Source organism: Balaenoptera physalus, assembly GCF_965194825.1.
Source record: "Balaenoptera physalus genome assembly, contig: HAP1_SCAFFOLD_1842, whole genome shotgun sequence".
NCBI classification, from domain to species: Eukaryota; Metazoa; Chordata; class Mammalia; order Artiodactyla; family Balaenopteridae; genus Balaenoptera; species Balaenoptera physalus.
Window position 1 is genome coordinate 48522 of NW_028124961.1, and position 26463 is coordinate 74984.

Consider the following 26463-nt stretch of genomic DNA (forward strand, 5'->3'; position numbering starts at 1 on the left):
ACGGATACGTCAGGTGACAGCTGCTAGGATTCTTGCTGCCACCTTGGCTACCAGCGGTTCTTCCATACATAGGTAAGATAGGTATAGAACCGAATAAGTAAATGGAATAGAATTAATAGATGAGTAATAAACCTTTCGAATTTTGAGATGCTGCTAACTGGGGCGTGAGAAAGGAAGGCCTGAAAGTTGGATGGGAGAATGAAGGAAAGGGGTAAAAACTGAGGAAAGAGGAAGGAACTTGGCCCAGGGCTAGGAAGGCCAAAAGAGACGTATGGATTTAGGAAAGGAAGCAGGAGTGAGGATGAAATGGCAGAAGTAAAAAGCAGGGTCAGGGGTCTGGGTTGAAAGAACACAATTGGAGTAGAGTTGAAGGTGACAGGAGATGAGTCTAGGTTTACTAGGAGAAATAGAAACAAAGTCTCTCGGGGAGGTTGGCCTTAAGTCTCACAACCACCAGATAGGTATTTCAGAAAACAAGAGGTTCACGACACATCTCTGAAAGGTTTGAGTTGCCTTATTCAGGTGTGATTATAGTGGGGGAATAGGCAAATCTACCAGAGAAGTGGCTAGGGCTCAGAGTCCTCCTAGGGGCAGCTGACGACAGGGCCAGAGCCAAGGGAACTGCTGCATCAGGAGGCCCACGAACAAATCAGGGGCATAGCCGCCTGTCACTTCCCTACCAGGAAGGAAGCCAGGTATATTACTATAACCAAGGCACACTGGGGTCTTCACTGTATGGAGAACGTGGCTCCTGCCCGCAATCCTATGGCTCCGCGTCATACACAGGAAGTAGGGCCTCTGCGCAACCAGAAATGGGAATGGGACTGAAGGAGATTCAGCCCGCAAATATCCGACCACCAGCTTCCACCTCTGCAATCTGCCACCCTGTGTCTGCTCAACGCATCACAGAAACAAGTTTTCAAGGTGAGTATACAAACGGCAGAGCAAGTTGAAGAATGAGGTCGGCATTCACAAACGGGGTCAAATCGACAGCTGGGAAGGGGTGTAGAGACAGGTAGAATTTAGATCCTGAGCCTTTAATAACCACTACCTTCTCTCAGTGCTCTCTGTTTTTAGACTCTATGTAAGAACAGCTAGGGCTTCCCTGGTGGCGCCTGCCAATGCAGGGGACACGGCTTCGAGCCCCGGTCTGCGAAGATCCCACATGCCGTGCAGCAACTAAGCGCATGTGCCACAACGACTGAGCCTGCATTCCAGAGCCCGTGAGCCGCAACTACCGAAGCCCACGCGCCTACAGCCCATGCTCCGCAACAAGAGAGGCCACCGCGATGAGAAGCCCGCACACCGCAACCAAGAGTAGACCCCGCTAGCCGCAACTAGAGAAAGCCCGTGCACACCAATGAGGACCCAGTGCAGCCAAAAAAATAAATACGTAGAATAAATAAGTTCAATCAATCAATCAATCAATAAACGTAAATTAAAAAAAAAAAAACAAACAAAAAAACAGAACACCTAATGCAGGTGGGAAGGTGGGAGGGACACTGTAAAGGTCATCTATGCTACATGTACAAGAACCCCGAGAGCACACCAATAGGTACCACATTTTTCACTGCTGTAGCCGAGCATTCCCCCTGTACTACCACACTGTAGCACTCCCTTCCCTCGTCTACTGCTACAGTCTCTTTGGAAGGTGTTTCAGAACTCTTGTTATGAGAGTGCCAGTTGAACTGTCCTCACTTCCGTCATTTATACCAGGATTTAAGACCTTGTGGTCCGAGATCCTGTCCAGAGAGCAAGCAGGCTAAGACTCTGTCTTTGTTTCTATATTTCATCAGAAAGGGCTCTACCCCCTCTCCTAGTTCATGGTGTGAAGTGTTCTTAGCCTCTCGGGAAAGTGGGGAGAATTCAAAGGACTCTCTATGAGAATGCTAGGCTTTGTAAAACATTTCAGTTTTTTAAAAAGAAGACTCATTTTGTATTGGACTTACAACAGTCCTATGAGATACAAAGAGAGCCAAGGATCAGTGACATGAAATGATCACCAGTAAGAATTACAACAGTCACCGCTTACCTCGTAGCATAGGGCACACTGTCCATGATCCTTAAGAAGAGTTAGTAGAAATGCCTTGCCCATCTTGCCCCTGAACCCCTTGAAAGGTACACGACTGCTGTGTTGGTGTTTAGGGGGAGCATCTCACTTACCCGGGACTGACTTCTCCCTTGATTCCTCTGTAGTGATGGAGACTTCCCCGCTGATGAAAAATTCCCTGGGATTGCAACCTCCAAGCCAGACCGCTTTCCTATGGAATGACAGAGAACTTCAGAGAACTTGTCAAGATGAAACACCAGTCTGCAGGAGAAAGGGAAGAAGAGAACGATGGAAATCGTTTCTGGGAAACTATTTTTACATTATGTTTTGTTTGTTCCTGGTAAATAAACTGAAATCTTCTTAACATTCAAACAAAATCTAAACCACTAAATTCAACAACACAGGAGTATAACTTTTGAAAAAAATTTCTTTGGCTGCGCAGCATGTGGGATCTTAGCTCCCCAACCAGGGATTGAACCCACGCCTGCTGCATTGGAAGCGCAGAGTCTTCACCACTGGACCACCAGGGAAGTCCCAGGAATAGAACTTTTAAAGGAGAAGGTATAAACCCTTGGGTTATATGAACTGGAGATTTTTAGTAAGAAGTCAATAGATCTTTTGTTAGGCACATTTTATGTTAGGCTGTCTCCCTGCACAGGACGCAGGCGCCTTGAAAATGGAAATCACATCCCTCTATAGTACGTCCCTCTTCTTTCTGCTTTGCAGTTTGCTGCTCCACTTGTTCAACCCCACCTAGTAATAACCTATACTTCCCTTGTTCCTGTTTTCCCATCTGGAAAACAGACAAAAGGCAACCAAACAACGCAAAGGTCTCAACAAATAAGGGATACCCAAAACCAGAGATGGCCAGAACTTCTGTATCCCTCATGAAACCTAGCCCGGTGTTCAATACTTAGGTATCATTAATACATGCGTGTTGACTGAAACAGTTGAAACGCAATTCTTCCACTTCCCAGTTTAGTTTTAGTCCTCATACAAAACCTGATCATCAAATTCCTTAATGCTAGGAATCACAGTGAAAAATAATTTCTCAACTGACTTCTGTCAGATGAGTGAGAACTAAGGTTAATTCAGTGTATCTGAAGCATAGAAAGTGAGGGCAAACGTGGCACAAGATGGGGCTAGAGAAGCAGAGAGGATTCTAGAGCACGCAGAGTCTTAAAGGCCACCAGTGTGTTTTCTATTCTCAAAACAATGTTTGTGAGCGATGTTTATGAGCAATGTTCCAACTTGCTTTGAAGCTTTCTTGTGTGAAGAATGGATTGGAGGGAAACAAGATATATGGACACTAGTTAGGACCTAATCGCAACAGACAGGCAAGTTCAGTATTAGGATGTTGAGGGAGAGCTGACAGATTCCAAAGAAATTCAGGAGATAAACTGAAGCGGGCTTCATGGGGTATGAGATGGAGGAAAGGAAGGTCTTAGGGAATTAAAGCGTTTACTGCACACATGAGCAGAGTCTCAAAATTAATCATTTGAACGTACAGAGGTGGATCTCCCAAATGACACCGGTTAGGAAGCAACGGTACGCCCTTTAGAATTCCTAGAGACAGCACAAATCAACTGTTTCGATGGAAAATTCGGCGGGACCCTTGATTTCCATGGGAATATAGAGAAAAGAGACACTGATCTGGCTTGCAGGTATTTAGGAAGTTGTTAGCCTGACATCACATACTAGTCTCATGTAAGTAGGCCGTCTGAAGTATGAAGCTTAGGGGAAAAACCTTGAAGAAAACTTAAAAGCTTAAGCCACACCTCTATACTACACCACCTTTCACAGTTTCTTCTCAGATAAGCAGCATCCCCATCAGTGAAGAAACTCACATCTCATAATAGGAACAACAGGCCTAAAAATTAAATGTGTGTCTTTGGAGGTCCCATCTATGCGATATCTTCCTGGTACCAGAAAAGTCCCCAGGAAGATCGATCTTTGCACCCCTGAAAGCTTACCACCAAGGAAAATGACTAGGTCCATAGATTTCCTCCCTCAAACCAGCCTACCTCACACATAAATCACTAGCAACTCAGCCCTTAACTCACATTATCACAGTCACAAGAGTGGTTAGGGAGAAAAGCACTAACCAGGGGAACTAACACAGAGGCAATCCAGGCCAAGCTGGGCTGGTGGCAGATATCTGCTCCTTACGCTCGGGTGCATAATGCGACTCACCACAATGCCTTTTTCACAGACCCTTTTTAAAGTTTCTCCACAAAATCCAACAGCTCAAGTTAGTTCATGACGCTTCAAGGTAAACAATCGTCAAGAGAAAAACATGCAATATGTCTTACAATGTTGGATTCCTTACAAATAGGACAAGGAAATAACCATGTAGACAAAACCAGAGCATTTGAAAACATCTGCGTTCTACAAACATACCAGTGAATGCTATAAATAAGGTAATATGACATAAAACAAAATGAAAACTAGATGTGAGACTGTTCTCTTCAGTGTACAGACTTCATGGCAGTTGCTGCACGATCTAGCTACTTATATCTACAACTCTCTGTTCTGTTAATACAAAATGAGGCCCAAGTGTGTCAACTTGTTTCCCACAGAAACCAAAAAACCTACATGCATCTCTTTTCTCCGGTGCCCTTTCACCTTACCTGCTCCCAGTTCTCCACCAATGTCCTCCTCTTTCTCTAATTATTCTCCTCTTCATTGTGCTTGGCCTTGCACCCAAGCATGCAAGACAGAGAGTCCTAGAGGTCCGAGATTCTAGAGGGGCTGTTTGCAAGGGGGAGGAGATTACGGTAACTGCCACACTGTATATACTTCTGTGCAAAGAAAGAGGGACAGTGTTCAGAATGTCTCTCACATATAAAAAGAGCTGGATGGCAGGATACCTGTGTGGCCCAAGGAACTAGAGCTAGCAAATCATGGGCAAAACAATTGCAACCAAAGGCTGGAAGAGGAAAGGTCTGCAACCAGCTCTGTCTCCTGGCTCTCTGGTATTTGCTGCCAATGGGCAGAGTCTATTTCGTGAAGCATCAAGCACTGAAAAGAAGACTCCTGCTGCTGGAAGTTGACAGGAAGGAACATCCAATGCAAGATCAAGGCTTGTCCTAGAAGCAATGCCCATAATGGAAGAAAAAAAAAAAAAAAAAAAAAAAGAAAGCGGAAGAGAAATGTTAAGTCGCAAGTCCAACCTGGCCCCCAGCCTAGCCCAGCCCAAGGAAGGTAGGAGTCAAGGAGAAGAAACTAAAAGAGAAGAGCCTTGGACCACAACATTCTCCACAGGGTACACTCAACAAACTTCACCCTGCTCTTTAACCAAGTTACAACTGTAATAGTTCAAACTACATGGCTCTTTCCTTCCTAAGGATACTAGTTAAATAAGATCTATATAGCTCTAAGTATATGATACATAAAATAGAATACTCTGTAGAATATAAGTAACTGTTAGTTAATTATATTAATGAACGTCTGTAAGAAATGTTGCAATGATTTCCCTAATGGAAGAGCCTGGGGGAGGTAAATCTGTCTTCTAGGATTTCCTCCCCAGAGCTCAGAAATTGAGGGGTTGTTTTAGCTCTCCTACGCTCTCTTCACCCAAGCCCACCCTCCTGTTGGGGATCGGACCTCCCTATTGGCTAGCTCATACCTTTCAACTGCCTGCTTTGTGACATCACTCTCCTACCAAACCTACTACCACTTGGTAGAGGTCTTGGGGTTTCCGTGGAGCCGTTTGGACCAGTAACCAGTGACCTTTGTACTGGACACGTGCGCCGTTCAGCTGCAGCCACTCAGACATCCTCTAGTGTTGTCTCCTCATCCCTTGTACCTGCAGTTGATGTCTCCTCTTCTCTGACCATGTCAGGTAAGAAAAGAAACTTTGGAAAGTTTTGCGTTCGATTTCTTGTGCCCCTAAATTGAGGAGGAGATTCAAAATAGCGTGGAATAATGAGGGAAAGTATTGAACTACAAGTCTGGAGACCTAATTTCAGTTTTGACTTTGACGTTTACTGTCTGTGTGACTTTGGACAAATCACTGACTGCCTCACAAAGCCTGCTGCTTTCCTTATCTGTTACGTTAGGATACCACATTGGGTTGATCACTCTGATCCCCTTCTTTTCCAATATTGAGCCTTAAAGGGTACCCATGTAGAAAATGAAATCAGAGACTTCTCAAAAGAGTGTTTCAACAGAAACATAGAAAAGCCAGGTGACACAGAAAACTAGCGATATATACCAAGATGTTTCATCTCCAATGGTCTCCCTCCACTAGTATTTCGACTAGTTGAAAAGAGAGAATAGGGAGAGAGGATGGAGAGTACTGGGCTATATAGGGAGGCACAGAGTCAAACGTAAGCAAGTTTAGGATTGTTTTCATTAGCACAGGCCAACAGGAACCAAGAGATGGGAAAAAAATATAAGAATGAAGAGGGAAAGCATAGAGGAGCTCTCAAGAAAGAGGCAGTTTGCCATGGAATGTTGATGGGAGCCAAAGATTTTAAATTAAAGCAGAAACAGCACAGAGGGAAATCTGCTCAGAGCAGGGCAAAACAAAGCTGATGGTAGCAAATCCTTACATTAACAGACTAAGAAGGAAAGTAAGGCCAGAACAGGGGATCACCAGGAAGGGCAGCCTATCAGAAAAGTCATACTCCGTTTTCTTTCTTTTATTGCCTCTCTGAATACAGCTGGCACTTGACAGTTTGGAATAGAAACATTTTAGAAGTATGTTTTAGAAATGATGCTTCCTAGAAACCAGAAACCAAAGTGGTTATCTAGGGGGCTGCTTTTCAGTGTTCTATTCTTTCTAATTTTTAAACTAGGTAGACATTTGACCAATTAAACATTTTAAATGATATCTTCTACATTGAATCAGAAGGACTATTTCCTTTGTGTGATATGTAGCTTCTAAGGCAAGGTTGCTTTTCAATTTTTACAGTTATTTCCTTCCTAACACAGAGAGCACATTGATCAACAGCCATCGTTCGCTTGTAGATCTTAGCTACCGGAGAAGAAAAAGAAAAAGTCAAGCCCCACATCTCTAATTCCCCATTTAGGGAATTCCCTGGCGGTCCAGCGCTTAGGACTCGGTGCTTTCACGGCCAGGGCCACGCGGCGCGGCAAAAGAAAAAAAGAAAACACAAACATCCACATTTATCTAAAACAATGTTGTGGAGTCCTTTGGATTTTCTTACATTTGAAAATCTTTTTTAATTGGATTCTAGGGATGATGGTTTTTTGAGGTCTTGGGATGTCATCTTCTTGGATGTGGAAGATGATTCTAAGTTCTAGGATAAATACAAAAACCTTCTTGATACTTTTTAAGCTTCCTTTCTGCTTATTATATGAGTTATATTCATGGAAAGATATATTTCTCCTAGGCTTAATACCTGTTACTTGCTGGGTAAAAATATGAATGAGCACAATAATGAAACTCTTTTACACTTACTATTTTGCTGTCTGCTTTGTACCGGTTTTCATTGAAATACTTGTCTATATATGTTGTGGCTACCTATACATTCACATTTGTTGCATTCTGTTGCTTGTTATGCATTTTTTACTGATTTATCGTCTCTGTCTGTATGCATTGGCTAGGAATTCATTCACCTCTATCACCTCCATCGTGTTTTTTGGTTAATAGTATTCACTAAAATAGAGTGGGCAAAATTCACTTTCATAATATTGCATGTATGGTACAGAATGTCATTTGTTAGTAAATTCATTAGGCTTTGATACTTGCCCACATACCCCAGTTTTCATTAATATCTATGGATTTCTTTTTCGTTACGTAACATGTTTTTCATGATTTTTCTTTGTCTTTCTAGAACTTATTGTATCTTCCTCCATATAAATCATACGCAATAGATCAGCTTATTCATCTATTAATTATTACTGCTATTATTATTGGTGGTGGTGTTATAACCACTTTATAGATGAGTAATCTGAAGTAATCAGATAACTTTTCTCTTTCCAAAAGCACTTAAGAAATCCACTTTCGGGTAATCATTTTGAGGTAGGATGAGAAACCAGGCTTGAAGAGGGCAAAAATGACTCTTTCAGTTCACCAGTTGGACTGAGCTATACGTCAACTCTAGGTAATAGCGTGGGAACTGCACAAGCAAAGGGAGACACTGAAGATGACAATGGTAATGGCCGTACTGTTTTCTAATGGACAAAAAAAATGCTTATATTATAAGTTCTATTTCTCCTGCTTTCTGGCAGTATCATGCTCAGAGTGGAGTCCTGGCAAGGAAGTCAGGATACTTAGGTTCTGAAACCTGGTAATGACACTAACATAATGAGAGAACCTGAACAAGTCAACCCGACCTCTCTGAGCCTCAGTTTCCTTACTCGTGAAATGAGACTGAAAAAAGAGAAAGTTCTCTAAGGGCCTCCTAGTTCTAAAATGCTTCCAGTCTAGGAAATAGCATAGAAGTCAATACGAGTGCAGGCTGAAGGGAAAGACAGGGCAGGGAGAAGGTTGCTTCCAGCCTAGAGAACAATGTCTGAACCATACCACTTGGCTCTTCTGCCCATCTGTGCCCAAGATGGGAGCACAGGCAGTTAATACAGAAGAGTGGAAAACTGCTCAGTCCTTACAGCCATCATTAACTGTCTGATTTTGGGTTTCTCAGGAAGGGTCGATAGTAGAGGTGTCCTGAGAGCAAGAACCTTAAGATAATGCTGTTCCTCAAACGTAGTGAGAATTTCTCAACCTCCCTGAGTTTTTCATGACCCTCTTGTTCTTACAGAAAATTTCCAAAATCCATCTCTACTTGGAACTCTAAATTCTCTGCAGCATTCTCTTCCTGTGGTGAGCAATGCAACTTCCCTAACACGAAGTGTCTGCAACTTCTCCAGAGTCTCTGCCCCTGCCGTCAGTTCGGCATCGGCTACCGGTACCTCTTTCCAGACACTCATGGGTAGTGCCTACCTTTACCAACATTCCAGCACGACTATGTTATCTGGAGTTACTGACCACAGCCAGATCTCCACTTCAGCTCCTTCCTATCCAGGTGTTCTTGAGTGGGACATCACAGGAAGCACTGAAAAGAATTCCTCTTCACTCGGAGACTTTACTCTGGCACTCACTGACCGGCACCCAGCTGCTTCCTCCATGTTTATGGCAGCCCAGTATGATAAAACTTCAGACGCCAATAACATGGTCCCTCTATATCCATCACTTTCTGCCAGGCTTGCTCAGGGAGCACCATCTCAGATTCCAAATCAGGGGCATAGCCGCCTGTCACTTCCCTACCAGGAAGGAAGCCAGGTATATTACTATAACCAAGGCACACTGGGGTCTTCACTGTATGGAGAACTTGGCTCCTGCCCGCAATCCTATGGCTCCGCGTCATACACAGGAAGTAGGGCCTCTGCGCAACCAGAAATGGGAATGGGACTGAAGGAGATTCAGCCCACAAATATCCGACCACCAGCTTCCACCTCTGCAATCTGCCACCCTGTGTCTGCTCAACGCATCACAGAAACAAGTTTTCAAGGTGAGTATACAAACGGCAGAGAAAGCTGAAGAATGAGGTCGGCATTCACAAATGGGGTCAAATCGACAGCTGGGAAGGGGTGTAGAGACAGGTAGAATTTAGATCCTGAGCCTTTAGTAACCACTACCTTCGCTCAGTGCCCTCTGTTTTTAGACTCTATGTAAGAACACCTAGGGCTTCCCTGGTGGCGCCGTGGTTAAGAATCCGCCTGCCAATGCAATGCGGGGGACACGGGTTCGAGCCCTGGTCTGGGAAGATCCCACATGCCGTGGAGCAACTAAGCCCATGTGCCACAACGACTGAGCCTGCATTCTAGAGCCCGTGAGCCGCAACTACCGAAGCCCACGCGCCTAGAGCGCATGCTCCGCAACAAGAGAAGCCCGCACACCGCAACCAAGAGTAGACCCCGCTAGCCGCAACTAGAGAAAGCCCGTGCACAGCAATGAAGACCCTGTGCAGCCAAAAAAATAAATACGTAGAATAAATAAGTTCAAACAATCAATCAATAAATAAACGTAAATTAAAAAAAACAAAAAAACAAAAAGAACACCTAATGCAGGTGGGAAGGTGGCAGGGACACTGTAAAGGTCATCTATGCTACATGTACAAGAACCCCGAGAGCACACCAATAGGTACCACATTTTTCACTGCTGTAGCCGAGCATTCCCCCTGTACTACCACACTGTAGCACTCCCTTCCCTCGTCTACTGCTACAGTCTCTTTGGAAGGTGTCTCAGAACTCTTGTTATGAGAGTGCCAGTTGAAGTGTCCTCACTTCCGTCATTTATACCAGGATTTAAGACCTTGTGGTCCGAGATCCTGTCCAGAGAGCAAGCAGGCTAAGACTCTGTCTTTGTTTCTGTATTTCATCAGAAAGGGCTCTACCCCCTCTCCTAGTTCATGGTGTGAAGTGTTCTTAGCCTCTCGGGAAAGTGGGGAGAATTGAAAGGACTCTATATGAGAATGCTAGGCTTTGTAAAACATTTCAGTTGTTTAAAAAGAAGACTCATTTTGTATTGGACTTACAACAGTCCTATGAGATACAAAGAGAGCCAAGGATCAGTGACATGAAATGATCACCAGTTAAGCATTACAACAGTCACCGCTTACCTCGCAGCATAGGGCACTGTCCATGATCCTTAAGAAGAGTTAGTAGAAATGCCTTGCCCATCTTGCCCCTGAACCCCTTGAAAGGTACATGACTGCTGTGTTGGTGTTTAGGGGGAGCATCTCATTTACCAGGGACTGACTTCTCCCTTGATCCCTTTGTAGTGATGGAGCCTTCCCTGGTGATGAAAAATTCCCTGGGATTGCAACCTCCAAGCCAGACGTTTTGTGTGACACAAACTCAAGAACTCCCCAAGTCCTGCAGTAGCAGAAACAGTCACATACTTGAGAGTAACCCACCATCTGAACTTGGGGACATTTCAGTGACAGCTCCAGTCCAGAGTGCCAGGCGTCTCCTGGCCCTGCCTCCAGCTCCAAGCCAGGGACAAACAGAGAGTAAGAACGTGGAGGATATCAAAACCAAGCTGTCAAAGCCTCTGGAGGCCTACCAGATCCCAATAGAAAACCAAGATCCTCCACTACTCCCTTTGGGAATCCCTGATATTCCCCAGCCGCTGGCCTGCACCGATCCCCTCAGCCAAGAGGAGCAGCCTGGTTCTGAAAATGCTGATCTGGGAGAGAACAGCCTGAGTCGTCAGGACCTAGGGACACTTGAAAATGGGACTGAACCTAGCAGTGGTCTTGCAGACATTACTACACTGGCGGAGGATATTCACCTTCCCCAGCTCTTTAATTCTTGGAAAGATCTTGATCGATCCCAAGGTCCCAACGTGATCAAAGCTGAAGACACCAGAGCCATTAAGGTGAATCAGGTGCAGGAAAAGCCAAGTGTCGTAAAGGTTCCCTCTGATCAACCCAGGAAGAACAAACAGAAAGCCTCTGAGCCTATCGGTGGTGCTCCCAAGGCCAAAATCCAGCCAAAGGATCCAGAGTGCCTGTTAGGGGGAGAAGCGGTTATATGCACTGCTGCAGTCAGTGACAGGGCTCCTGCGAACACGGCCAAGCACTCTCAAGGCAAACCTCAGAAAGCTGCATCCGGAAAGATCAGCAAAACTGAGAGCCATGGGCAGGAAAAGACCAAAAGGACCAGAGGAAGAAACAAGGCTGAAGAGAACAAGCAGTCAGGGAACAAAGTCAAGGCAGAAGACAAGCCAGCAATCCCCAACACGAAGCGAAAGGAACACCAAACTGAGCTTCGCCAAGAGAGCTTTCAAAAGCCTCGAACCTCCCTTGGCGTGCGCATGCTGGAGTCTGTGAAGGTTCTTCATGCGCTGGGGAAGAAGAATGAGACGAAAACTGGGCTCTCTTCCTGTCGGCTCTTGGGAAATTCAAGCAACCCCAAAGACCCCCAGCCACCCCCAGCGATCCAGCCACGGCGGCATACCCCACGTGAGGGTAAGAGGCCTGAGAAAACGCAAGTCCAAGCCCAGAAACCAGACAGCAGTGCTGAAACAGAGTGTCCATCTCCATCCCAGTGTGAGCGGCCTCCTCCTGGGAAGGTCAAGTTGATACCTCTGCCTTTTTCTGCCTGGGACAAGCCTCAAGCTCGACCCGCTCCTCGGAGGCCACAGTCTCTGGCCTCACATCGGCCTGCTGTGGCTTACCGTGCCCAGCCTGGTTCTACTGACTCAGCTCAACCTGCTGCAGTCAATTCATCCCAGCCAGCTCCTGCCTCTTTGCCAGGTCCCGCCAAACCAGCTCAGCCAACTGTGGCCAACCCAACCCAACCGGCTTGGACCAACCATACCCAGCCTCGTGTCCCTCAGCCTGCTGCTCCTAGGCCTGCACCCTACAAAACTTCATCTGGCGCTTCTCTCCAGCGCGAGCCTGTTCCCCCTGCTGTGACTAAGCGCCAGTCCCCACCCAAGCTCCAAACCCAACTTCTACTCCAAGACTTCAGCAAGCAACGAGTTCCATGGAGGGAACCCAACGTGCCTGAGCCAGTCATGTCAAAGCCCATCGAACAAGAGCAGAGGCCAGAGCGAGAGGCCATGAAGAGGCGGGCTCAACAACAACGGGAGAATGCTGCCAGATACACCTCTTCGGGGAAGCTGCAATTTTTCACCCAGAGGGACAAAGAAATGGAAATTGCTGACTACTACGGATACGTCAGGTGACAGCTGCTAGGATTCTTGCTGCCACCTTGGCTACCAGCGGTTCTTCCATACATAGGTAAGATAGGTATAGAACCGAATAAGTAAATGGAATAGAATTAATAGATGAGTAATAAACCTTTCGAATTTTGAGATGCTGCTAACTGGGGCGTGAGAAAGGAAGGACTGAAAGTTGGATGGGAGAATGAAGGAAAGGGGTAAAAACTGAGGAAAGAGGAAGGAACTTGGCCCAGGGCTAGGAAGGCCAAAAGAGACGTATGGATTTAGGAAAGGAAGCAGGAGTGAGGATGAAATGGCAGAAGTAAAAAGCAGGGTCAGGGGTCTGGGTTGAAAGAACACAATTGGAGTAGAGTTGAAGGTGACAGGAGATGAGTCTAGGTTTACTAGGAGAAATAGAAACAAAGTCTCTCGGGGAGGTTGGCCTTAAGTCTCACAACCACCAGATAGGTATTTCAGAAAACAAGAGGTTCACGACACATCTCTGAAAGGTTTGAGTTGCCTTATTCAGGTGTGATTATAGTGGGGGAATAGGCAAATCTACCAGAGAAGTGGCTAGGGCTCAGAGTCCTCCTAGGGGCAGCTGACGACAGGGCCAGAGCCAAGGGAACTGCTGTATCAGGAGGCCCACGAACAAATCAGGGGCATAGCCGCCTGTCACTTCCCTACCAGGAAGGAAGCCAGGTATATTACTATAACCAAGGCACACTGGGGTCTTCACTGTATGGAGAACTTGGCTCCTGCCCGCAATCCTATGGCTCCGCGTCATACACAGGAAGTAGGGCCTCTGCGCAACCAGAAATGGGAATGGGACTGAAGGAGATTCAGCCCGCAAATATCCGACCACCAGCTTCCACCTCTGCAATCTGCCACCCTGTGTCTGCTCAACGCATCACAGAAACAAGTTTTCAAGGTGAGTATACAAACGGCAGAGCAAGTTGAAGAATGAGGTCGGCATTCACAAACGGGGTCAAATCGACAGCTGGGAAGGGGTGTAGAGACAGGTAGAATTTAGATCCTGAGCCTTTAATAACCACTACCTTCTCTCAGTGCTCTCTGTTTTTAGACTCTATGTAAGAACAGCTAGGGCTTCCCTGGTGGCGCCTGCCAATGCAGGGGACACGGCTTCGAGCCCCGGTCTGCGAAGATCCCACATGCCGTGCAGCAACTAAGCGCATGTGCCACAACGACTGAGCCTGCATTCCAGAGCCCGTGAGCCGCAACTACCGAAGCCCACGCGCCTACAGCCCATGCTCCGCAACAAGAGAGGCCACCGCGATGAGAAGCCCGCACACCGCAACCAAGAGTAGACCCCGCTAGCCGCAACTAGAGAAAGCCCGTGCACACCAATGAGGACCCAGTGCAGCCAAAAAAATAAATACGTAGAATAAATAAGTTCAATCAATCAATCAATCAATAAACGTAAATTAAAAAAAAAAAAACAAACAAAAAAACAGAACACCTAATGCAGGTGGGAAGGTGGGAGGGACACTGTAAAGGTCATCTATGCTACATGTACAAGAACCCCGAGAGCACACCAATAGGTACCACATTTTTCACTGCTGTAGCCGAGCATTCCCCCTGTACTACCACACTGTAGCACTCCCTTCCCTCGTCTACTGCTACAGTCTCTTTGGAAGGTGTTTCAGAACTCTTGTTATGAGAGTGCCAGTTGAACTGTCCTCACTTCCGTCATTTATACCAGGATTTAAGACCTTGTGGTCCGAGATCCTGTCCAGAGAGCAAGCAGGCTAAGACTCTGTCTTTGTTTCTATATTTCATCAGAAAGGGCTCTACCCCCTCTCCTAGTTCATGGTGTGAAGTGTTCTTAGCCTCTCGGGAAAGTGGGGAGAATTCAAAGGACTCTCTATGAGAATGTTAGGCTTTGTAAAACATTTCAGTTTTTTAAAAAGAAGACTCATTTTGTATTGGACTTACAACAGTCCTATGAGATACAAAGAGAGCCAAGGATCAGTGACATGAAATGATCACCAGTAAGAATTACAACAGTCACCGCTTACCTCGTAGCATAGGGCACACTGTCCATGATCCTTAAGAAGAGTTAGTAGAAATGCCTTGCCCATCTTGCCCCTGAACCCCTTGAAAGGTACACGACTGCTGTGTTGGTGTTTAGGGGGAGCATCTCACTTACCCGGGACTGACTTCTCCCTTGATTCCTCTGTAGTGATGGAGACTTCCCCGCTGATGAAAAATTCCCTGGGATTGCAACCTCCAAGCCAGACCGCTTTCCTATGGAATGACAGAGAACTTCAGAGAACTTGTCAAGATGAAACACCAGTCTGCAGGAGAAAGGGAAGAAGAGAACGATGGAAATCGTTTCTGGGAAACTATTTTTACATTATGTTTTGTTTGTTCCTGGTAAATAAACTGAAATCTTCTTAACATTCAAACAAAATCTAAACCACTAAATTCAACAACACAGGAGTATAACTTTTGAAAAAAATTTCTTTGGCTGCGCAGCATGTGGGATCTTAGCTCCCCAACCAGGGATTGAACCCACGCCTGCTGCATTGGAAGCGCAGAGTCTTCACCACTGGACCACCAGGGAAGTCCCAGGAATAGAACTTTTAAAGGAGAAGGTATAAACCCCTGGGTTATATGAACTGGAGATTTTTAGTAAGAAGTCAATAGATCTTTTGTTAGGCACATTTTATGTTAGGCTGTCTCCCTGCACAGGACGCAGGCGCCTTGAAAATGGAAATCACATCCCTCTATAGTACGTCCCTCTTCTTTCTGCTTTGCAGTTTGCTGCTCCACTTGTTCAACCCCACCTAGTAATAACCTATACTTCCCTTGTTCCTGTTTTCCCATCTGGAAAACAGACAAAAGGCAACCAAACAACGCAAAGGTCTCAACAAATAAGGGATACCCAAAACCAGAGATGGCCAGAACTTCTGTATCCCTCATGAAACCTAGCCCGGTGTTCAATACTTAGGTATCATTAATACATGCGTGTTGACTGAAACAGTTGAAACGCAATTCTTCCACTTCCCAGTTTAGTTTTAGTCCTCATACAAAACCTGATCATCAAATTCCTTAATGCTAGGAATCACAGTGAAAAATAATTTCTCAACTGACTTCTGTCAGATGAGTGAGAACTAAGGTTAATTCAGTGTATCTGAAGCATAGAAAGTGAGGGCAAACGTGGCACAAGATGGGGCTAGAGAAGCAGAGAGGATTCTAGAGCACGCAGAGTCTTAAAGGCCACCAGTGTGTTTTCTATTCTCAAAACAATGTTTGTGAGCGATGTTTATGAGCAATGTTCCAACTTGCTTTGAAGCTTTCTTGTGTGAAGAATGGATTGGAGGGAAACAAGATATATGGACACTAGTTAGGACCTAATCGCAACAGACAGGCAAGTTCAGTATTAGGATGTTGAGGGAGAGCTGACAGATTCCAAAGAAATTCAGGAGATAAACTGAAGCGGGCTTCATGGGGTATGAGATGGAGGAAAGGAAGGTCTTAGGGAATTAAAGGGTTTACTGCACACATGAGCAGAGTCTCAAAATTAATCATTTGAACGTACAGAGGTGGATCTCCCAAATGACACCGGTTAGGAAGCAACGGTACGCCCTTTAGAATTCCTAGAGACAGCACAAATCAACTGTTTCGATGGAAAATTCGGCGGGACCCTTGATTTCCATGGGAATATAGAGAAAAGAGACACTGATCTGGCTTGCAGGTATTTAGGAAGTTGTTAGCCTGACATCACATACTAGTCTCATGTAAGTAGGCCGTCTGAAGTATGAAGCTTAGGGGAAAAACCTTGAAGAAAACTTAAAAGCTTAAGCCACACCTCTATACTACACCACCTTTCACAGTTTCTTCTCAGATAAGCAGCATCCCCATCAGTGAAGAAACTCACATCTCATAATAGGAACAACAGGCCTAAAAATTAAATGTGTGTCTTTGGAGGTCCCATCTATGCGATATCTTCCTGGTACCAGAAAAGTCCCCAGGAAGATCGATCTTTGCACCCCTGAAAGCTTACCACCAAGGAAAATGACTAGGTCCATAGATTTCCTCCCTCAAACCAGCCTACCTCACACATAAATCACTAGCAACTCAGCCCTTAACTCACATTATCACAGTCACAAGAGTGGTTAGGGAGAAAAGCACTAACCAGGGGAACTAACACAGAGGCAATCCAGGCCAAGCTGGGCTGGTGGCAGATATCTGCTCCTTACGCTCGGGTGCATAATGCGACTCACCACAATGCCTTTTTCACAGACCCTTTTTAAAGTTTCTCCACAAAATCCAACAGCTCAAGTTAGTTCATGACGCTTCAAGGTAAACAATCGTCAAGAGAAAAACATGCAATATGTCTTACAATGTTGGATTCCTTACAAATAGGACAAGGAAATAACCATGTAGACAAAACCAGAGCATTTGAAAACATCTGCGTTCTACAAACATACCAGTGAATGCTATAAATAAGGTAATATGACATAAAACAAAATGAAAACTAGATGTGAGACTGTTCTCTTCAGTGTACAGACTTCATGGCAGTTGCTGCACGATCTAGCTACTTATATCTACAACTCTCTGTTCTGTTAATACAAAATGAGGCCCAAGTGTGTCAACTTGTTTCCCACAGAAACCAAAAAACCTACATGCATCTCTTTTCTCCGGTGCCCTTTCACCTTACCTGCTCCCAGTTCTCCACCAATGTCCTCCTCTTTCTCTAATTATTCTCCTCTTCATTGTGCTTGGCCTTGCACCCAAGCATGCAAGACAGAGAGTCCTAGAGGTCCGAGATTCTAGAGGGGCTGTTTGCAAGGGGGAGGAGATTACGGTAACTGCCACACTGTATATACTTCTGTGCAAAGAAAGAGGGACAGTGTTCAGAATGTCTCTCACATATAAAAAGAGCTGGATGGCAGGATACCTGTGTGGCCCAAGGAACTAGAGCTAGCAAATCATGGGCAAAACAATTGCAACCAAAGGCTGGAAGAGGAAAGGTCTGCAACCAGCTCTGTCTCCTGGCTCTCTGGTATTTGCTGCCAATGGGCAGAGTCTATTTCGTGAAGCATCAAGCACTGAAAAGAAGACTCCTGCTGCTGGAAGTTGACAGGAAGGAACATCCAATGCAAGATCAAGGCTTGTCCTAGAAGCAATGCCCATAATGGAAGAAAAAAAAAAAAAAAAAAAAAAAAGAAAGCGGAAGAGAAATGTTAAGTCGCAAGTCCAACCTGGCCCCCAGCCTAGCCCAGCCCAAGGAAGGTAGGAGTCAAGGAGAAGAAACTAAAAGAGAAGAGCCTTGGACCACAACATTCTCCACAGGGTACACTCAACAAACTTCACCCTGCTCTTTAACCAAGTTACAACTGTAATAGTTCAAACTACATGGCTCTTTCCTTCCTAAGGATACTAGTTAAATAAGATCTATATAGCTCTAAGTATATGATACATAAAATAGAATACTCTGTAGAATATAAGTAACTGTTAGTTAATTATATTAATGAACGTCTGTAAGAAATGTTGCAATGATTTCCCTAATGGAAGAGCCTGGGGGAGGTAAATCTGTCTTCTAGGATTTCCTCCCCAGAGCTCAGAAATTGAGGGGTTGTTTTAGCTCTCCTACGCTCTCTTCACCCAAGCCCACCCTCCTGTTGGGGATCGGACCTCCCTATTGGCTAGCTCATACCTTTCAACTGCCTGCTTTGTGACATCACTCTCCTACCAAACCTACTACCACTTGGTAGAGGTCTTGGGGTTTCCGTGGAGCCGTTTGGACCAGTAACCAGTGACCTTTGTACTGGACACGTGCGCCGTTCAGCTGCAGCCACTCAGACATCCTCTAGTGTTGTCTCCTCATCCCTTGTACCTGCAGTTGATGTCTCCTCTTCTCTGACCATGTCAGGTAAGAAAAGAAACTTTGGAAAGTTTTGCGTTCGATTTCTTGTGCCCCTAAATTGAGGAGGAGATTCAAAATAGCGTGGAATAATGAGGGAAAGTATTGAACTACAAGTCTGGAGACCTAATTTCAGTTTTGACTTTGACGTTTACTGTCTGTGTGACTTTGGACAAATCACTGACTGCCTCACAAAGCCTGCTGCTTTCCTTATCTGTTACGTTAGGATACCACATTGGGTTGATCACTCTGATCCCCTTCTTTTCCAATATTGAGCCTTAAAGGGTACCCATGTAGAAAATGAAATCAGAGACTTCTCAAAAGAGTGTTTCAACAGAAACATAGAAAAGCCAGGTGACACAGAAAACTAGCGATATATACCAAGATGTTTCATCTCCAATGGTCTCCCTCCACTAGTATTTCGACTAGTTGAAAAGAGAGAATAGGGAGAGAGGATGGAGAGTACTGGGCTATATAGGGAGGCACAGAGTCAAACGTAAGCAAGTTTAGGATTGTTTTCATTAGCACAGGCCAACAGGAACCAAGAGATGGGAAAAAAATATAAGAATGAAGAGGGAAAGCATAGAGGAGCTCTCAAGAAAGAGGCAGTTTGCCATGGAATGTTGATGGGAGCCAAAGATTTTAAATTAAAGCAGAAACAGCACAGAGGGAAATCTGCTCAGAGCAGGGCAAAACAAAGCTGATGGTAGCAAATCCTTACATTAACAGACTAAGAAGGAAAGTAAGGCCAGAACAGGGGATCACCAGGAAGGGCAGCCTATCAGAAAAGTCATACTCCGTTTTCTTTCTTTTATTGCCTCTCTGAATACAGCTGGCACTTGACAGTTTGGAATAGAAACATTTTAGAAGTATGTTTTAGAAATGATGCTTCCTAGAAACCAGAAACCAAAGTGGTTATCTAGGGGGCTGCTTTTCAGTGTTCTATTCTTTCTAATTTTTAAACTAGGTAGACATTTGACCAATTAAACATTTTAAATGATATCTTCTACATTGAATCAGAAGGACTATTTCCTTTGTGTGATATGTAGCTTCTAAGGCAAGGTTGCTTTTCAATTTTTACAGTTATTTCCTTCCTAACACAGAGAGCACATTGATCAACAGCCATCGTTCGCTTGTAGATCTTAGCTACCGGAGAAGAAAAAGAAAAAGTCAAGCCCCACATCTCTAATTCCCCATTTAGGGAATTCCCTGGCGGTCCAGCGCTTAGGACTCGGTGCTTTCACGGCCAGGGCCACGCGGCGCGGCAAAAGAAAAAAAGAAAACACAAACATCCACATTTATCTAAAACAATGTTGTGGAGTCCTTTGGATTTTCTTACATTTGAAAATCTTTTTTAATTGGATTCTAGGGATGATGGTTTTTTGAGGTCTTGGGATGTCATCTTCTTGGATGTGGAAGATGATTCTAAGTTCTAGGATAAATACAAAAACCTTCTTGATACTTTTTAAGCTTCCTTTCTGCTTATTATATGAGTTATATTCATGGAAAGATATATTTCTCCTAGGCTTAATACCTGTTACTTGCTGGGTAAAAATATGAATGAGCACAATAATGAAACTCTTTTACACTTACTATTTTGCTGTCTGCTTTGTACCGGTTTTCATTGAAATACTTGTCTATATATGTTGTGGCTACCTATACATTCACATTTGTTGCATTCTGTTGCTTGTTATGCATTTTTTACTGATTTATCGTCTCTGTCTGTATGCATTGGCTAGGAATTCATTCACCTCTATCACCTCCATCGTGTTTTTTGGTTAATAGTATTCACTAAAATAGAGTGGGCAAAATTCACTTTCATAATATTGCATGTATGGTACAGAATGTCATTTGTTAGTAAATTCATTAGGCTTTGATACTTGCCCACATACCCCAGTTTTCATTAATATCTATGGATTTCTTTTTCGTTACGTAACATGTTTTTCATGATTTTTCTTTGTCTTTCTAGAACTTATTGTATCTTCCTCCATATAAATCATACGCAATAGATCAGCTTATTCATCTATTAATTATTACTGCTATTATTATTGGTGGTGGTGTTATAACCACTTTATAGATGAGTAATCTGAAGTAATCAGATAACTTTTCTCTTTCCAAAAGCACTTAAGAAATCCACTTTCGGGTAATCATTTTGAGGTAGGATGAGAAACCAGGCTTGAAGAGGGCAAAAATGACTCTTTCAGTTCACCAGTTGGACTGAGCTATACGTCAACTCTAGGTAATAGCGTGGGAACTGCACAAGCAAAGGGAGACACTGAAGATGACAATGGTAATGGCCGTACTGTTTTCTAATGGACAAAAAAAATGCTTATATTATAAGTTCTATTTCTCCTGCTTTCTGGCACTATCATGCTCAGAGTGGAGTCCTGGCAAGGAAGTCAGGATACTTAGGTTCTGAAACCTGGTAATGACACTAACATAATGAGAGAACCTGAACAAGTCAACCCGACCTCTCTGAGCCTCAGTTTCCTTACTCGTGAAATGAGACTGAAAAAAGAGAAAGTTCTCTAAGGGCCTCCTAGTTCTAAAATGCTTCCAGTCTAGGAAATAGCATAGAAGTCAATACGAGTGCAGGCTGAAGGGAAAGACAGGGCAGGGAGAAGGTTGCTTCCAGCCTAGAGAACAATGTCTGAACCATACCACTTGGCTCTTCTGCCCATCTGTGCCCAAGATGGGAGCACAGGCAGTTAATACAGAAGAGTGGAAAACTGCTCAGTCCTTACAGCCATCATTAACTGTCTGATTTTGGGTTTCTCAGGAAGGGTCGATAGTAGAGGTGTCCTGAGAGCAAGAACCTTAAGATAATGCTGTTCCTCAAACGTAGTGAGAATTTCTCAACCTCCCTGAGTTTTTCATGACCCTCTTGTTCTTACAGAAAATTTCCAAAATCCATCTCTACTTGGAACTCTAAATTCTCTGCAGCATTCTCTTCCTGTGGTGAGCAATGCAACTTCCCTAACACGAAGTGTCTGCAACTTCTCCAGAGTCTCTGCCCCTGCCGTCAGTTCGGCATCGGCTACCGGTACCTCTTTCCAGACACTCATGGGTAGTGCCTACCTTTACCAACATTCCAGCACGACTATGTTATCTGGAGTTACTGACCACAGCCAGATCTCCACTTCAGCTCCTTCCTATCCAGGTGTTCTTGAGTGGGACATCACAGGAAGCACTGAAAAGAATTCCTCTTCACTCGGAGACTTTACTCTGGCACTCACTGACCGGCACCCAGCTGCTTCCTCCATGTTTATGGCAGCCCAGTATGATAAAACTTCAGACGCCAATAACATGGTCCCTCTATATCCATCACTTTCTGCCAGGCTTGCTCAGGGAGCACCATCTCAGATTCCAAATCAGGGGCATAGCCGCCTGTCACTTCCCTACCAGGAAGGAAGCCAGGTATATTACTATAACCAAGGCACACTGGGGTCTTCACTGTATGGAGAACTTGGCTCCTGCCCGCAATCCTATGGCTCCGCGTCATACACAGGAAGTAGGGCCTCTGCGCAACCAGAAATGGGAATGGGACTGAAGGAGATTCAGCCCACAAATATCCGACCACCAGCTTCCACCTCTGCAATCTGCCACCCTGTGTCTGCTCAACGCATCACAGAAACAAGTTTTCAAGGTGAGTATACAAACGGCAGAGAAAGCTGAAGAATGAGGTCGGCATTCACAAATGGGGTCAAATCGACAGCTGGGAAGGGGTGTAGAGACAGGTAGAATTTAGATCCTGAGCCTTTAGTAACCACTACCTTCGCTCAGTGCCCTCTGTTTTTAGACTCTATGTAAGAACACCTAGGGCTTCCCTGGTGGCGCCGTGGTTAAGAATCCGCCTGCCAATGCAATGCGGGGGACACGGGTTCGAGCCCTGGTCTGGGAAGATCCCACATGCCGTGGAGCAACTAAGCCCATGTGCCACAACGACTGAGCCTGCATTCTAGAGCCCGTGAGCCGCAACTACCGAAGCCCACGCGCCTAGAGCGCATGCTCCGCAACAAGAGAAGCCCGCACAGCGCAACCAAGAGTAGACCCCGCTAGCCGCAACTAGAGAAAGCCCGTGCACACCAATGAAGACCCTGTGCAGCCAAAAAAATAAATACGTAGAATAAATAAGTTCAAACAATCAATCAATAAATAAACGTAAATTAAAAAAAAACAAAAAAACAAAAAAACAAAAAGAACACCTAATGCAGGTGGGAAGGTGGCAGGGACACTGTAAAGGTCATCTATGCTACATGTACAAGAACCCCGAGAGCACACCAATAGGTACCACATTTTTCACTGCTGTAGCCGAGCATTCCCCCTGTACTACCACACTGTAGCACTCCCTTCCCTCGTCTACTGCTACAGTCTCTTTGGAAGGTGTCTCAGAACTCTTGTTATGAGAGTGCCAGTTGAAGTGTCCTCACTTCCGTCATTTATACCAGGATTTAAGACCTTGTGGTCCGAGATCCTGTCCAGAGAGCAAGCAGGCTAAGACTCTGTCTTTGTTTCTGTATTTCATCAGAAAGGGCTCTACCCCCTCTCCTAGTTCATGGTGTGAAGTGTTCTTAGCCTCTCGGGAAAGTGGGGAGAATTGAAAGGACTCTATATGAGAATGCTAGGCTTTGTAAAACATTTCAGTTGTTTAAAAAGAAGACTCATTTTGTATTGGACTTACAACAGTCCTATGAGATACAAAGAGAGCCAAGGATCAGTGACATGAAATGATCACCAGTTAAGCATTACAACAGTCACCGCTTACCTCGCAGCATAGGGCACTGTCCATGATCCTTAAGAAGAGTTAGTAGAAATGCCTTGCCCATCTTGCCCCTGAACCCCTTGAAAGGTACATGACTGCTGTGTTGGTGTTTAGGGGGAGCATCTCATTTACCAGGGACTGACTTCTCCCTTGATCCCTTTGTAGTGATGGAGCCTTCCCTGGTGATGAAAAATTCCCTGGGATTGCAACCTCCAAGCCAGACGTTTTGTGTGACACAAACTCAAGAACTCCCCAAGTCCTGCAGTAGCAGAAACAGTCACATACTTGAGAGTAACCCACCATCTGAACTTGGGGACATTTCAGTGACAGCTCCAGTCCAGAGTGCCAGGCGTCTCCTGGCCCTGCCTCCAGCTCCAAGCCAGGGACAAACAGAGAGTAAGAACGTGGAGGATATCAAAACCAAGCTGTCAAAGCCTCTGGAGGCCTACCAGATCCCAATAGAAAACCAAGATCCTCCACTACTCCCTTTGGGAATCCCTGATATTCCCCAGCCGCTGGCCTGCACCGATCCCCTCAGCCAAGAGGAGCAGCCTGGTTCTGAAAATGCTGATCTGGGAGAGAACAGCCTGAGTCGTCAGGACCTAGGGACACTTGAAAATGGGACTGAACCTAGCAGTGGTCTTGCAGACATTACTACACTGGCGGAGGATATTCACCTTCCCCAGCTCTTTAATTCTTGGAAAGATCTTGATCGATCCCAAGGTCCCAACGTGATCAAAGCTGAAGACACCAGAGCCATTAAGGTGAATCAGGTGCAGGAAAAGCCAAGTGTCGTAAAGGTTCCCTCTGATCAACCCAGGAAGAACAAACAGAAAGCCTCTGAGCCTATCGGTGGTGCTCCCAAGGCCAAAATCCAGCCAAAGGATCCAGAGTGCCTGTTAGGGGGAGAAGCGGTTATATGCACTGCTGCAGTCAGTGACAGGGCTCCTGCGAACACGGCCAAGCACTCTCAAGGCAAACCTCAGAAAGCTGCATCCGGAAAGATCAGCAAAACTGAGAGCCATGGGCAGGAAAAGACCAAAAGGACCAGAGGAAGAAACAAGGCTGAAGAGAACAAGCAGTCAGGGAACAAAGTCAAGGCAGAAGACAAGCCAGCAATCCCCAACACGAAGCGAAAGGAACACCAAACTGAGCTTCGCCAAGAGAGCTTTCAAAAGCCTCGAACCTCCCTTGGCGTGCGCATGCTGGAGTCTGTGAAGGTTCTTCATGCGCTGGGGAAGAAGAATGAGACGAAAACTGGGCTCTCTTCCTGTCGGCTCTTGGGAAATTCAAGCAACCCCAAAGACCCCCAGCCACCCCCAGCGATCCAGCCACGGCGGCATACCCCACGTGAGGGTAAGAGGCCTGAGAAAACGCAAGTCCAAGCCCAGAAACCAGACAGCAGTGCTGAAACAGAGTGTCCATCTCCATCCCAGTGTGAGCGGCCTCCTCCTGGGAAGGTCAAGTTGATACCTCTGCCTTTTTCTGCCTGGGACAAGCCTCAAGCTCGACCCGCTCCTCGGAGGCCACAGTCTCTGGCCTCACATCGGCCTGCTGTGGCTTACCGTGCCCAGCCTGGTTCTACTGACTCAGCTCAACCTGCTGCAGTCAATTCATCCCAGCCAGCTCCTGCCTCTTTGCCAGGTCCCGCCAAACCAGCTCAGCCAACTGTGGCCAACCCAACCCAACCGGCTTGGACCAACCATACCCAGCCTCGTGTCCCTCAGCCTGCTGCTCCTAGGCCTGCACCCTACAAAACTTCATCTGGCGCTTCTCTCCAGCGCGAGCCTGTTCCCCCTGCTGTGACTAAGCGCCAGTCCCCACCCAAGCTCCAAACCCAACTTCTACTCCAAGACTTCAGCAAGCAACGAGTTCCATGGAGGGAACCCAACGTGCCTGAGCCAGTCATGTCAAAGCCCATCGAACAAGAGCAGAGGCCAGAGCGAGAGGCCATGAAGAGGCGGGCTCAACAACAACGGGAGAATGCTGCCAGATACACCTCTTCGGGGAAGCTGCAATTTTTCACCCAGAGGGACAAAGAAATGGAAATTGCTGACTACTACGGATACGTCAGGTGACAGCTGCTAGGATTCTTGCTGCCACCTTGGCTACCAGCGGTTCTTCCATACATAGGTAAGATAGGTATAGAACCGAATAAGTAAATGGAATAGAATTAATAGATGAGTAATAAACCTTTCGAATTTTGAGATGCTGCTAACTGGGGCGTGAGAAAGGAAGGCCTGAAAGTTGGATGGGAGAATGAAGGAAAGGGGTAAAAACTGAGGAAAGAGGAAGGAACTTGGCCCAGGGCTAGGAAGGCCAAAAGAGACGTATGGATTTAGGAAAGGAAGCAGGAGTGAGGATGAAATGGCAGAAGTAAAAAGCAGGGTCAGGGGTCTGGGTTGAAAGAACACAATTGGAGTAGAGTTGAAGGTGACAGGAGATGAGTCTAGGTTTACTAGGAGAAATAGAAACAAAGTCTCTCGGGGAGGTTGGCCTTAAGTCTCACAACCACCAGATAGGTATTTCAGAAAACAAGAGGTTCACGACACATCTCTGAAAGGTTTGAGTTGCCTTATTCAGGTGTGATTATAGTGGGGGAATAGGCAAATCTACCAGAGAAGTGGCTAGGGCTCAGAGTCCTCCTAGGGGCAGCTGACGACAGGGCCAGAGCCAAGGGAACTGCTGTATCAGGAGGCCCACGAACAAATCAGGGGCATAGCCGCCTGTCACTTCCCTACCAGGAAGGAAGCCAGGTATATTACTATAACCAAGGCACACTGGGGTCTTCACTGTATGGAGAACTTGGCTCCTGCCCGCAATCCTATGGCTCCGCGTCATACACAGGAAGTAGGGCCTCTGCGCAACCAGAAATGGGAATGGGACTGAAGGAGATTCAGCCCGCAAATATCCGACCACCAGCTTCCACCTCTGCAATCTGCCACCCTGTGTCTGCTCAACGCATCACAGAAACAAGTTTTCAAGGTGAGTATACAAACGGCAGAGCAAGTTGAAGAATGAGGTCGGCATTCACAAACGGGGTCAAATCGACAGCTGGGAAGGGGTGTAGAGACAGGTAGAATTTAGATCCTGAGCCTTTAATAACCACTACCTTC

At 45.6% G+C, this 26463-nt stretch overlaps 1 long non-coding RNA gene across 1 annotated transcript in view; it reads right to left on the reverse strand.

The window, feature by feature from the left end:
• The window catches only part of LOC309654058, a 38149-nt gene that overhangs the window by 10460 nt on the left and 1226 nt on the right, over nucleotides 1-26463 (reverse strand). Inside the window, exons 2-3 of the long non-coding RNA XR_014259779.1 lie at nucleotides 14863-15010; nucleotides 2164-2311 (exon numbers count right to left, since the gene is read on the reverse strand). This is a non-coding gene — a long non-coding RNA (uncharacterized lncRNA). The remainder of the gene's footprint in view (nucleotides 1-2163; nucleotides 2312-14862; nucleotides 15011-26463) is intronic.